Below are 14710 nucleotides of genomic sequence, written 5' to 3'. Positions count from 1 at the left end.
ACTTTGCGAGCGAGTAGTATGGATTTTCACGTTGCACAAACAAAAGTTTGACGGGCTTAGATGCCACTTCCACAACCGAGAAAAAAGCCAAGTTTTAGCATACATACCTTTTCTGGAATTTGACCTTTCGGTTTCAACAGACTTCGCAGCCGATTCTTAGCGTACAGAATCATTGCATGATTAGTACTACGATCCACTACCGAGAAGCATATATCAAAACCAAACAGTAGTCATGATACGTGTTGAAGTCGAATGCGACTTAGCGTACTTAACAAACATGTACTCTAATTTTGACAAAGTCGTCTTGCAATTGAACGAGATCAATTTAATTAAGATAAAAAACTCAGTTCGCCTTCACATCTCATCCAAGTCAGTCGATAAAACAAAACCGCTTACGTTCGGGACAGAAGAAATCAAGTACAGTATTGTGTAGTGAACAATAGAACGACCTCGAAATGATTGAACCAAACGAACAAAAGCTACCGCCGACACGAAAGAATACAATAGTTGTTGACTTCAAGTAGTGCAAAATTCGACCTTCGATACGAAAACTTGAAGGTTTGCTTAAGGAGCAAATGCATCTTGACATTAAACGTGTGCATTAACTTCAATGCACTAAGACAAATAATGTTGTTTACATCCAGTTTTATTAAAAGTTGGATGCAATTCAATTCGCAGAAGACAATAACAATGTGAACTATGTAGAGCACGAAAACATCAAGTACAACATTCCAGTATATATCGAAGATAGTGCTATAGAAGTGCGTGTGCATGATCTTCCCTCAAGCGTCACAGATTCATATATTCGCAAAACTATGTCCCAATACGGAGAGATTCTCTCTATCGAAAAAGAAAAGTGGAAGAATTTTTACCCCAGTATTCTAAATGGCGCACGTTTGTTACGCATACACTTGAAGAGGCCTATACCTTCTTATGTGACATTCGGTCAGGATACAAGAATCCCGTGCGAATCACTTGTTACCTATGACAATCAGATGGCCACATGTCAATATTGCCAAAAAGCTGTTCACTACGGTAAGCCATGTGATAAACTGGACAAGGAGACAACCACACCAAAGGACAACGGTGCTTCCTTCACGCCAACCCGAAGCAACCCCAGTACACATGTGACAGCCACCAACAACAATGAAGCATCCTCTTCAACGAAACCATCATCTCATATAGAACAAAGTACACAAGCTAACAACTTGCCTTCCAACCAACCTGCAACTGCAACCAATGTACAACAAGGCGCATCTACAGCAACTAGCAACGAAAAGAAGACAGAAACCGACAACAATTCCATCGATGCGGCAATGGATGACGAGACGAACCACGAACGAAGTGCCCCTCAATCCTTGCTGGAGGGAAATGGATGCTCCTCTTCCCCTAGAAAAAGGGTGACAACGATATCCAACTCAAAAAAAAATTATTTGAAAAATCGGCTCAATTGGCCACGTAAAGCTTGTACGCAAATAGGCCTGAATAAAAATATCTTTCGCATAACAAAAAGATAAAAAACTTTAGAATCCCGAAATTTGTTGAAGTTTAAACTCACCGGAAGTTTACACATTCCTACAGTTTCTCGCCAAATGGCAGGCTAAAGATGATGATCTGCAGGGATACTGCGCTCACTTTATCTCGATATTTGACGATATTTGATATTTTAAATGGGAAAGTTCTTTCTCAAGCTCTTTTCTTTCCAATGAAATATTCTTGCAAAAAATGTTATTTCGATTCCTTCTTCATATCCTGTCAGATTCAATGTAGTTTTGGTTACCAAACTGCACATAAATATTACTGTGTGGGAAGATTTGTGAGTTTTTCTAGCTATCAAAGAACAAAATACTAACTAAATTGATAAACACAATCATGCACATCCTTCTCACTAGAACTTGTGTCATTATTTGTTTTTTCTCTCACACAAGATGTAAAACAAGAACATGGAATGTATCAAAGAGACACTTTTGTAAGCTACAAATATATCAACATGTCTTCATCTTTGTATGTATTTTTGTGTATTTGTCAATTATAATTTGTTTAAGCATTTTATTATGTGTTGCAGTACATATGATGATTGGAGATAATTTTTAATAAAATTCTTCACCTATAAATCGATTCGATTACAAAGTTATCCTATGTTTGCACCAAAGAATTTGTAAATCTAAATTACTCACGGCTTGCTATTCGTTTTTGATGATAAAATAAATGTGGAATTAGTTGCGAATACGTATTGGTTGTAAAAAACTGTGAGTTGTTTCTGTCTCAGTACTATATAAAAACTTTTGGAAAACTACCTAAGAAAAATACACACTTTGCCACAAGAAAATTCACCCAAAGAGGATCTTTTCTCCATTACCCAACGGAAAGACAGACTAAAAATAAGAGTGATGGAACGAAATATGAAAGCCGGCGACACAAACTCACAGACACAGTTATTAATTCTCAACCTGCCAACTGAACTACTATGGATGTGATGAAACACCTTTCAGAAGATGGTAGAAAAGATTTTGGGAAATTATCTAACTGTACACGGTCGGTGAGTTGACATCTGGGAAGGGGCGTCCAACATAGCTCTGGTCCTCACAAGTTCCAATTCTCACGCTTCCACGGGTCTCCCGATGACAATTGACCGCCAGTTAAGGGTTTCGTACTTAACTGGTAGTGTAGCCTGGGCACTGTTGTCCTTCTGACATCAGCTAGAGTGAGTGTGTGCGACCTACGAGGCCTGGATGTGGTGGGGTTTGGCAGTGGGCTCTGTTAAACCTCTATAAAAAGCTGCATGTGTCCGCAAGCAGGCCTCAAGAATGCGACCGTGTGCCGCTCGAAGCGCATTAGCCCAGTCCTGATGTGGTGTGGGACTCTCAACAAATCTGACGCCACTGACCGAGCGTCTGTTCATCAAGGAGGTGCGGTTCAAACAGCGTCTGTCCTGGCATCCAGCGGCTGAATAAGAAATGCTTTTTCCCGGAAGCTATACCTAAGACGGCAGCCCCGTCCTGGAGGATAGGGAACCTTGGGCCAACAACCTACTGTTCCCGAAACTTAAACTTTGTTCGAGAAATCGATAATGAAAGATTACGGACTGATTTAACGGCAACGACATTTAGCATGAAACAACGGACACGAATAGGAACATGGAACGTTTTAACCCTAGCCCAGCAGAGTAAACTGGCACAACTTGCCAACGAGGCACGTTGAATGAAACTTGAGATCCTAGGACTCAGTGAAGCCCGTTGGCCGAACTTTGGAGAACACAGAATACCATCGGGACAAATTCTGGGGCGAAGATGAATGCGATAATGCCTGTGAAAGACGCGATTGGTCAACTGCTAACCGACCCAACTGATCAACCTAAACGCTGGTTCGAGCACTTCGAACAACTTTTCCAAGTGCCAGCTAGGCCACCATCACCTCGGCATGACCCGCCTAGGGTCAGACGTATCACACGCGTCAATACCGAGGCTCCGTCATTGCTGGAGATACAAACGGCCATTCAAAGCATCAAATCGAACAAAGCCCCAGGGGTCGATCGCATATCAGCCGAGATGCTCAAAGCAGACCCCATGACATCCGCTCAACTGTTGCACAATTTATTTCGTAATATCTGGGACACCGCAACTTTTCCGGTTGACTGGATGCAGGGTATCTTAGTAAAGGCGCCCAAAAAAAGGGCAATCAGCGGAGAATGTTGAAAGCTTCCAATATCTTGGCAGCCAAATGGCGTCAGACGGCGGTACCAAGATTGACATAGGTGCAAGGATCAAGAAGGCAAGGCCTGCCTTTGCGAGTTTAAGAAACATCTGGAAAAAACAGGCAGATAAGTGAACGAACCAAAATTCGAATATTTAACTCTAATGGGAAATCTGTGCTGCTATACGCTAGTGAAACATGGTGTATATTAGTGGAGAACACTCAACGGCTGCAGGTGTTATCAATAGGTGCCTGCGGAACATAATTCCCGCTTGGTGGCCCCATAACTGGATCTCAAATACCGAGCTCCATCGCCGGTGCCACCAGAAGCCGATAGCAATTGAAATTCGGGAACGAAAGTGGGGCCAGGTCGGCCACACCTTACGTAGGAGCGGGAACGAAATCTACAGACAAGCATTAGACTGGAACCCAGCAGGACATCGCAGCAGAGGCAGACCGAGAGGCTCATAGTGGCGTAGCCTCTATAAAGAAATAAAAGAAGTCGACCGAAACTCCGACAAAAATCGATGCAATCTTCAATTGAATCGATTCGCTCTCTGTATTAGTTAGTAAGTTAGTATATAAGTTCCTTTTCCCCATTACACAATACAAGTAGGTTTAGAATTTTCCCTACACAAAAATCTCTGAATTGCGGAAGCAAATGATGTCCTCATGGTAACAACCAAATCATATATATAATAGGGCTGAAAAGTCACCACTTGTGGCTGAGTACCCAATTTAAATCTTAATAATTTAATTTTAACTCATATTCCAATAAATTGTGACCTTCCGTTCACTTTTCGCCTGTACATACTGCTTTATCTTAGTCCCAGGAAATAATTTACATAAATATGGGGTAAAATCACTTTATAAAAAACAGCTAGAAAGGATATATGGAAATTATATTTAATTATGATTAAATCGTTAAAACCCTTAAAATGAAATATAAACGTTCTCAATTAGATTAAAATAAAATATATTTATTTACAAGTATAATAAGCTAGCTAGACGGCGCAACGAACATTTTAAAACAAAATAATCTCTACACACGTTAGGCATTATATTCAGTTTGTACAACCCTACACGCCACAACCACCTACAGACCCCAGTCATTCGACGTCCACTGAACTGAAATTGGTAACGGTAACGACAATCGTACGAAGGCGAACTCGGTATCAAGGTTCCGGGGAACTCGGGTACCGGGAAAGACTTCGCTTGGTCTTACAACAGCGAATAGAGCGAATGTGTTTTTTTACAACGGCAAAACGATAACGTTCAAGCAACCATTGAACTAAGGAACATTTATTTGAGACTCTATCGGAGTGGAACCACCAAAAACCATTCGGTTTGGCCGTGCTGGAAGCAATCATCAAGAAACGGGAAAGTGGCCATCATGTGAGCAACGAATCGGTGGCTAACTCAAAACTCACATCAACCAACACGTGTCCAGCGTTTCTTCGGATACCCGTAAGCCATTTCGATACAGCGGGACGAACTGTCTGAAGCACTCAAGTTCCCGGTTCATCCTCTGCAACTACACGGCGACGATAAGTGGGGAGCATCCGAGGTTCCAGAACACCGCAACCGTACGATCTAGGACCGAATCTGATAGCAGCCGGAGGTGCGCAACGGGCCCTACACTCGACACATTTTCATTTAACACGTAAGTGTATCAAACAAATTGTAAATTAGTAGGGTATTAGGGACGTTAGGGACCATAAGGACAAAGCGCCGAATAAACGATTGTTAGGAGTAAAGAAAGTGATTTTCCCCCCCTTTCATACTGAGAAACCTCGGCAAGGATTGTGCCGACCCTGGGACTGGGTAGAGTATTGTGTGACTGAGCGGGCGGTAACGAGAGATAGTTACAAAATAGTTATTAAAAAATAAAAAAATAAATAAAAAAAAAAGTCTACCGAAATCTAACCTGGCATCAGTAAGTAAGTAAGTACACGGTCGGTATGGTTCAATTTTTAGTCTCACCCTTGTCAACTAAAACCGCACTCTTACCCAATGATTCCTCGATAAGATATTGAACTAATATATTTTATTTTAACATTGAAGAATAGTACAGAAAATTAGTTTTTTCGCCTTTCTCTTTACTTTACATTTTGAGGGGCTGGGGTCCAGTAGGAGATTGATAGTACCTATTAGCTCTCTCCGGACAGTACCAGCCTAGATGCCGTGTGGAATCCGGCGGAAAAAAATGAACCAAGAATAGATCCACTGGGTTCCTGCTTCCATGTCGTAAAAGGCGACAATTGCAGGAGTTTCTTCTTTCTTTCAGTTATCTGATATTTTCAATTTTTCACTTCTGATTACTCTATTTTACTAAATAATCTCTTCATTCAACCTATCAATTTCCGTCTAGCTTCGGTGAAAAGTTTTATTTGGAATGTTTTCTTCTTCCATGTTATTGATTGTCTTTCAGGATTATAAATTGAATGATAAAAATCAACTATTGCGCAAATCCGTTGATATTACAAAGTTAATAACAGAGATAGCATATATCGGTATATTGAATACATAGTAAAAAACACTTGATATTATCAAACAATAAATTTATATTTTTCTCGGTAGCCGGCTGCCCAGATCAACCAATATAACCAGTTAATAATTTTAATACATAATTAAAATAATAAAGCAGAAATAATAAAGAATCAAGACGCGCGTAAAATCTGTTGACCTTTATTTGGCGATTTAAAAGAATTTTATAACAACTGTTTAGAATATGTTAATGCAATAAATCAACTATTTTGTCTATATCCTATTCACTCGTTTATTTTGTATCACGTAATTTCATTTATAAAAAATAGCGAAGTTTTTATTCTTTACGTTTCGCTTTTGCAAATTTTTCTTCAGTTTCCTCGAATAAGAGCTGTTAATCAAGACTTCCCGGTACTTTAATATAGGATATTGTTGAAACGTTCACTCGGGAAGTCAGTGAGTTTAGTGCAGTTTAGTCCGAGCATCTTGAAACCGGAACATACTGAGTCGCGCGCGAATAATAGCAATACTGAAATTTTTACTAACAAATATCCTTCTCCCGTGACACTTGTGGAGTGCGCAGTAGTATATACGGCCTCTAGTAACAACAAGTGTTGGACTAACATCCCTTTCCATTCCTTAGACGATCTACGTTCGGGCCTGGCCGGCGCCGGTACTGATCAATGAATTCTGGGATTACCAGAAGATGTACATTGAAAGATGATTCACCAGTCCCGGGTCGGATCATCTAGAAACTCCCTGTACAATTTCAGCTGATCCCGATCAGTAACGGAGTAGCAACCAGGGGTGGTCGCTCAAGCTCAAGCTCAAGCTTTCTCTTTACTTTACATTTTGAACTCAAGTTAACTAGATTGATTTTTTGATTTATTTTGCCTGTAGTAGAAAGAATAATATATCAAAAATGGGCCTATCTGCCACAAAAATCAAATGACCAGCAAGAGCATGACAAAGTTTGGCGAACACTATATTGAATCTGACGAGCTAGCGAGCAAGCAAATGAAAAAAAATATGACCTGTCACAAAAACGCACTATTAACTGAAAACACGCTGCTTTTTAAGTGCCTGTTGCATAGAAACATCTCTGCTTTTCCACACAAAGTTTCAAATTGAGAGAACATTAAACATCCTAAACCTAAGTTTAATCGGAGTTAATCTTGAACAGTATTTACTTCAAATTCATTTCGCAGATAATCGATAGCTAATACGTCAACCCCGGAGCCCGGAAACTTGACGGAAGGAAAACTTTTGATAAAAGCTCGAGGCCATGTGAACCGTTTCGGTGTTGTTTCCGAAGAAAGCTCACCCCAAAACCCTCCTAGTAATGACGTCATTGACTGTTTTTTCCCCTCGTATTAAATGGCACGTTGTCTAGTGTCCCGAGGTACGGATGTACATACCGATACAGAACGTTCGCATCGCATCCGACCGCTCTCCTGTTTCTCTCTCTGTTTCGCGGGGACCCCACAGAAAATGAATCGTTTTGTTGTGTGTGTATAGGTGAGTAGACATACGTCCCAGTAGAGGAACCGTTCAGCGTGCAGCACAACATTATTGAAAACAATAAAATCATGCGCCAAATCCGCTCTCACGGAAAAATAATCTATGGAATTGGTCCTTGCACACTGCTGGCCCACTTCCCACTACCGTCGCGTGCTGATATCAAGCCCGTTCCGACTCTTGACAGCTCAGGCAAAGTTCAGGAGCACGAGCTACCGACAAATAGAAACAAAAAACATGAAATAATATTCTGCGAGCACGAGAATGTGTTGGTGAGCATAGAAGTATCTTACAATGCGACTATTTTTTTCTCGATAAAATTTCCATCTCAGTTCAGAGCTTTTCGTCCGTGCGAGCTGCTGGTAGTATGAGCCTGAAACTTTTCCGAATCGCATGTCGGTGCCGCAATGAGTTGTCTCGAAGGATAATTCTGTAGTTATAGGTATTGAAATAAAAACTTTTTTCCTTGTGATAACCAGTGACAGTGACCAGTTATTCACCGTGAACCGAAGGTTTTCATACTATTTATTGTACGAAAATTAAAACAACGTTGAGAAAGGGCTACGATTTGTCCCAGTCGTTACAGCATGACTGAGGGAAAACGATATCCTTGAAAAAAATAGTGAGCGCAAAACGTTGTTGGGGGAAGGAGACTTTTCTGCGGTGCATCCTGTAAATCAGTCGAAGAATTGTAAATCTCTTGATTTCGTGCACAGCTGTGCATAGAACAAGTGTGATAATTAGAGAAACAGCCAGAGATCGTTTTTTTGCAGGAGGACATCAGAGAAGAGGCAGTATTGCAAGCGCAGATACTGCAGGAAAATCAATGATGAAACTCACGAAAATTTGATATTTTTGACTTTCAAAATAACATACCTAGGGTACAGAACCTAGAAATAGGAGAAACATAGGTATAGAGAGAGAAAGAGCACGAAAAAAAAGTGAGTAACGGAAAGCCACACGGAAACGTGAAGGACGAAAGATAACAGCGGTGAAAGAAAAACTGACCCTCGGCGACAGCTGCGGCGAGTGCGAGTGGACTAGGGAAAATCTAGAGAGAGAGGAAAATCAAAAACTCAAATAAAATTAGCAGAGTTTTTCTATCTCGGTGAACTTTGCTCGTAAAAGATACGTGAATTGTGTAGTATATCCTCGAACACTCCGAACTCCGTTCCTCGCCTCCCGCTGGAATGCACGAAATAAGAAGATAACCGAAGACAGTTCCGTAACTGCCGAAGTCAGGATAGGATAATTTGCGTTACACATTTTCTTTTTTTTTCTCCTTCTCAGCAGTATCAGTAGAGGTGGCAACAGCAGCAGCAGCAGCAGCAGAATCGTTATCAACGCAAGCAGAAATAAATTCCAGATAAGTTAGCAGAACAGAAAATAGCTATTGTGTTTTTTTTTCATGCTATCCGATACATCTCGGTGCACTCTCCCTAGCATCAACACTACGGTGCTGATAGAGATCTCTCGTGGTTTCTGCTCGGGCTCTCGCAGACACTGTCGAAGGAACTATTCTGGGAACTGAGACGACTGCCGGAGCTCTCCCAGCCACCGGAATCATCCTTTTTTTTCAGAACGAAGAGACAATCAGTGAATGTAGTGTGCGGTAGCATAGCCGTGACTGTGCCCTCGTCGTTCGGTCAGTTCACCTCTCGAGATTGTGTAAGCAAATAAAAGCGTACAGCAAGACAAACATATTCTCGACCTCTGACAGCAAAGGTATCGGTAGCATCTCCAGCGTAAGTGGGGCTTTCTAATAGCTCACACCGACGAAGTAATTCCGAGAAAAGCTTCCTAGTGCCATCTGTCAACCGAAATAAGTCGCATATTTCTATCTGAACGAATCGAAACAAGTGCGGAAAATCAACCTCCCTCTCTAGTGGGGTTTTACGAGCAGTGAACACAAGTGGTGCCCTATTGTATTAGCTTCGCTTCGTTGCTCTTCGCAAGTGGATGTGCAGTGGCAATTAGCGAATTAAAACAAAAGAAGTTGGAAAACAGTTTCGAGTGAAGCACGCAGCAGAAGAGCGCTACTTGGGAAATTGGTGTCATCGTTGTTAAATGCTCTCTATAGTCTTATAGCTTTGTTTGCGGTGAGTGATGATACTACTTTGTCCTTTTACTAGTTTATTGCGTGGGCTAACTCATTGTGGACACGAACTCGTCGGCATCGTGGCCATGCTCAATGGAATGTCGATCGAAGTGTTAGATCGATTCGTGGCAGCGTCTCGCTAGTGGGCAGGGAGGGTGACTTCCTCGGTGAGGGTGTTTTGTAAAGATCTAGAATAAATTGGATAATTCCAGCGGCACGAAGAAAAACCGTTGGCATCGATCCAACTGTTCCACATTTTGCCTGGTTTTCTTGGACGAGTTTACATAACTGAACAGCATTACATTACTTTCTGTTTGTGGATCAGTAATGCAGGATGATAAACGACCTGAAAGGGGTTCCATGTTTTTCTACTACTTTTTGGTATGATGGATACTGAGTTTTCTAGGGATTTGTGAGATGCAAGGAAGATTTTCCAACGTCTCACTACATCGTTTGTCATGATATTGATTTATGTTATATATACACATTGAGTTTTCCTTACTCGTGGAGCAATTCTATCCGATTCAAAACATTTTTTTGGCTCTAGTGTAGTCTAGATTCTTCCTTTCAGTTACTTTATCTTCGAAAATCTTAGTACTGTATTGTTGAGTAAATCGTCTTAATTCGAAAACTGTTATTAAATTGAACACTCCAGAATAATGTATATGGGGCATTCCACGCAAAATCAGCCACCCAAATTCTTTTTTCTTTTATCTAACTAATTTTTTTCGCTAAAGATTCGAAAATATTCAACACGTATTTTTTTATTTCAATATGGTACGTGGAATTTTCGAGATATGAATTTTAGAAGTTTCGCGTTTTCAATAAAGAGCCTCTTTTCAACAGCCTATACTGTACAATCTAATAAAGATACAAAAATTCGCCCAAGACATGAAAAGTACGTCTTTTCCTTAGCTTTCAAATAAGCGATTCCATAAAACAACCTTTAAAGTTTATTCAATGAAAAAAGTTAAAAATAATAAACAGATAAAAAAATTCAAACTTGGGTCTAATTTTTTTCCTTTTTTTTAGTTGAAAAAAGAAGCCTTTGGAACTTAACTCAATCTTGGCAAAGTTTCAGAGTGTAAAGATTAATACTTTTGCAGCAGTGAATTTTTCAATAACGACCCGCACGCGCGAAGTGTACCGCAGCGCAACTCACCCGAATACGGGCTGAACTTGTCGACACATGTCGCACCACTGATCGAATCCTAACTTTGACAGTTTATTGTTAGCAACATTACAGTTAAAATCGTGGTGTAAAAATGAGTTCAAAAATCAAAAATATTCGTTGCATCAAGTTTCTCCTTTCCTTCTTGAAAAATTCGATTTTTTGCAAGCAACATCATTTGTGAAAATTGTTTTCCTGTAAAATATGAATATTCATGATTTTTTATATGAAGACATTAAAAGTTTGATGAAAGAATTAGTTTTTACTTTTTGTGCTCGGAATCGCAATGATCTTTTTTTTCCCACGAGATTCCCTACTTCCGTAACAAAATATCTTGATGTGTTCATCGTATGCGCTGTCTCACGAATACTCCAGTTTTTTGGCAAAACAATTAAAATTCTCATTCTCTCGGATTTAGTTGCAACTTTTGCATGAATTTTTTGTTTCAATTCGGTAAAATAACCGGAAGGCAAATTTGATTCATTCTAAGAAGGTTTTAGAAATTTTAAAATTTGAAAAATACAATGTTACAATGTATGTAAATGTAAGAATTACTTCTGTATAGTCGCTGAATATAGACACATTGTCATCATTGTCACCAGTCTCAGAGAATTCAGAATCTATGATCACTATTACATCAGCAGAATTTTCCCTCACAGCTGAATAGTGAAAATTGCATCGTTTCGTAACATTTCCAAAACTGTCTGTCTTTGACAACCTTTCCCTTTACCTTGAGTCTCCTCTTCATGATTGCCAGGTATTTCTCAATAGGGCGGAACTGGGTGCAGTTGGGTGGGTTAAGGTTTTTCGGAACAAACTGAACCCCTTTCTCTGCATACCATTCTTGAACGACTTTGCTGTAATGACAGCTTGCCAAATCTGGTCAAAATATTACGGGATGGTCGTGGGATCGAATGAACGGCAAAATTCGTTTTTGGAGACACTCTTTTTGGTATAATTCCGATGTCATTGCCTTATTTGTAACGAGAACTTTCGTTTTTTGCCACAGCTGCAAATGCCAAATCATAAATTTTCTTTCAAATTTGTCGTCAAAATCATATTTAAATTTGGCTGGAACATCCCCCCGAGCCGTTGCCAAGTAAAATTTTTGACCTGGGATTTGCCCGAAGTCAGCCTTGACATAGGTTTCATCGTCCTTCAGAAGACACCCGTCAAACTTGGTCAGCACCTGGTCATATAGTTTCTGAGCACGAATTTTGACCACACTATTCTGTTTTTTGGTTCGATTTGGCTGTTTGCTAGCTCGATACGGCTTGATTCCTTTCCGGAGTCGAGTTCTCCTCACGGTACTATGGGCAGCACCGAATTTTCTGGCCAAATCTCCGACAGATTACGATTCCTCTTAATCGTCTTCAAAATCTTACCACGCAGTTTCCGGTCGACAGTTCCACTCCGACGATTGGCTTGAGGGTTCCGAATCGTCGTCAATGTTTCCTTATACCGTTTGATAACGCGCCATACGGTATTTCTGGGCAATTTTAGCTGTTTAGTTAGCCTAGATGCAGACCACAATGGATTTTCCAAATAACTGTGCACAATTTTTTCCCTCCTTTCGGCTTCCATGTTGATTGTTTACAAAGTACAGTCGGTTTGCGGAATGTCCAAAATCATACGTGAAGCTGACAAAATTCACGTGGGCACCAAGAACTTCCAAATCCGTCCACCAGAAGCGCCACAATATGAGCAAAAGTTTGTTCCAATTCTAAATGAAGCAAGCTTTATTCCTGCATTTTTCGGTAATTTCTTCAGTGCAGATTAATAGATGATAGCTTTGGTTATTATTATCGTTAAATAATTGGATAGAAGGATTGCTAAGAATACTGTAATAATCGAAAGAGAAAGTACACAAAGAGAAACTCTCAAACGACGAATGTAACGTTTTGAACATTTTATACAGATTTGCTTGCAAAAAGTGAACTTTCACAAGAAGGGAAGAAAAACCCCAACGCAACGAATGTTTTCGATTTTTGCTAACATGAGCCTTGAAGTTAAATGTATTGCAGCAACGATTTTTGATTTTTGAATTCATTTTCACACCGCAATCTTAACTGTAACGTTGCTAACAATAAACTGTCAAAGTTAGGATTCGATCAGTGGCGCGACATGTGTCGACAAGTTAAGCCCGTATTCGGGTGAGTTGCGCTGCGGTACACTTCGCGCGTGCGGGTAGTGATTGAAAAATTCACTGCTCCGAATGTATTAATCTTTCCACTCTGAAACTTTTCCAAGATTGAGTTAAGACCCAAAAGCTTGTTTTTTCAACAACAAAAAAAATTAAGCCCAAGTTTGAATTTTTTTATTTGTTTAATAATTTTTAACTTTTTTCATAGATTAAACTATAAAGGTTGTTTTGTGGAATCGCTTATTTGAAAACTAAGTATCTTTGTATCTTTATTAGATTTTACAGTATAGGCTGTTGAAAAAATGCTCTGTTTTGAAAACGCGAATCATCAAAAAATCATATCTCGAAAATTCCACATACCATATTGAAATAAATCGAATATTTTCGAGCTCTTTACCGAAAAAAAAGTTGGATGAAAAAAAAATTGGGTGGCTGATTTTGCGTGGAATGCCCCATATACTATAATAAAGCTCAAAAAAATTATTAAGAATTAAAAAATTGACCGAACATAAATATTTATTTAACAAAATGACACCCAAATTTTTTATTGATATTTCATTAAAGACTTGTTATTGAAACTAGCACATTGACGTTAAAGCGATTCGTGTTTTATGTAGAAACAAGTTGTTACAATTAGAACAATTCCTAGTTTTTCCCAGAACTCAAGTTATTGATGAAAAATAGTTATTTAAACACTATGAAAAGATTTTGCCAATGATTTTATTCATGGCTACCTTTCTCCTAGAATCTTCCCGAGATATTCAGGTATGAAATCAGAATAATTAGATTCCTGTTGAATTATGCCGTTTTGCTTTTCTCATATAGAATTGTGAAAACCGACTTTTGAACCGAGACCCAGAGGGCCGAATGTCATATACCATTTGACTCAGCTAGATTCGAACAGAGCTGAAAAAACGTCCGTGTGTGTGACAAATATTTTCACTCGCTTTTCTCAGAAATGGCTGAACCGATTTTCACAAACATAGGTCCAAATGAAAGGTCTTATGAGCACATATAAAGTTTCCAAATATCATTTGGTTCTGAATTCCGGAATTACAGGGTGATATGCACCAAAAATATGAAAATAATGTCAATAATAATAATTTCTCGAAGATGGATGAACCGATTTTCACAAGCTTAGATTCAAATGGAAGGGCTTATGGTCACTCACAAAGCTCTTGAATTTCATTTGGATCCGACTTCTAGTTACGGAATTACAGCGTGATGTGCACCAAAAATCTGAAAACAATGTCACTCATTTTTCTCGTAGATGACTGAATCGATTTTCACCATTCTAGATTGTTCTGAAAGGTCTTAATATGCCAATCTTTATTTGGATCAAACCCTTGGTTCCGGAGGTAGAGTGCTTAGTGTAGAAATGACAATTAAAGAATATTTTTTCACAAGCTTGAAGATCATGAGAGTCTGTAACCAAATAAACATTAGCGATGGCATAGCATTAACATTAGTATTAGAGACCGCCCGTGAGTTGCTACGCCGTTATTGATCAGAACCAATATAGCTTGTAAAATGTTTTTCTGAAACAACGTGCTTGGGAATAGCACGTAGTTTCACATTGTGTACACTGCATTGATTCCTG

The 14710-nt window shown here is 39.5% G+C and overlaps 1 protein-coding gene across 15 annotated transcripts in view; it reads left to right on the top strand.

Moving 5' to 3' along the window:
- LOC131429444 (acetylcholinesterase) overlaps nt 1-14710 on the top strand; it is a 265785-nt gene that overhangs the window by 141229 nt on the left and 109846 nt on the right. The window contains exons 1-2 of one of the 15 annotated variants that reach the window (XM_058593560.1): nt 8033-8140; nt 8989-9797. The exons of 2 other annotated variants lie outside the window; for them this stretch is intronic. The gene's annotated coding sequence lies outside the window, so the exon portion shown is untranslated. 12 more of the 15 variants (XM_058593567.1, XM_058593559.1, XM_058593566.1 and 9 more) reach the window with 12 other exon arrangements.

The sequence above is a fragment of the Malaya genurostris genome, chromosome 2 (genome assembly GCF_030247185.1).
Source record: "Malaya genurostris strain Urasoe2022 chromosome 2, Malgen_1.1, whole genome shotgun sequence".
Lineage (NCBI taxonomy): Eukaryota > Metazoa > Arthropoda > Insecta > Diptera > Culicidae > Malaya > Malaya genurostris.
This window is presented reverse-complemented; position numbering and strand designations above follow the sequence as displayed.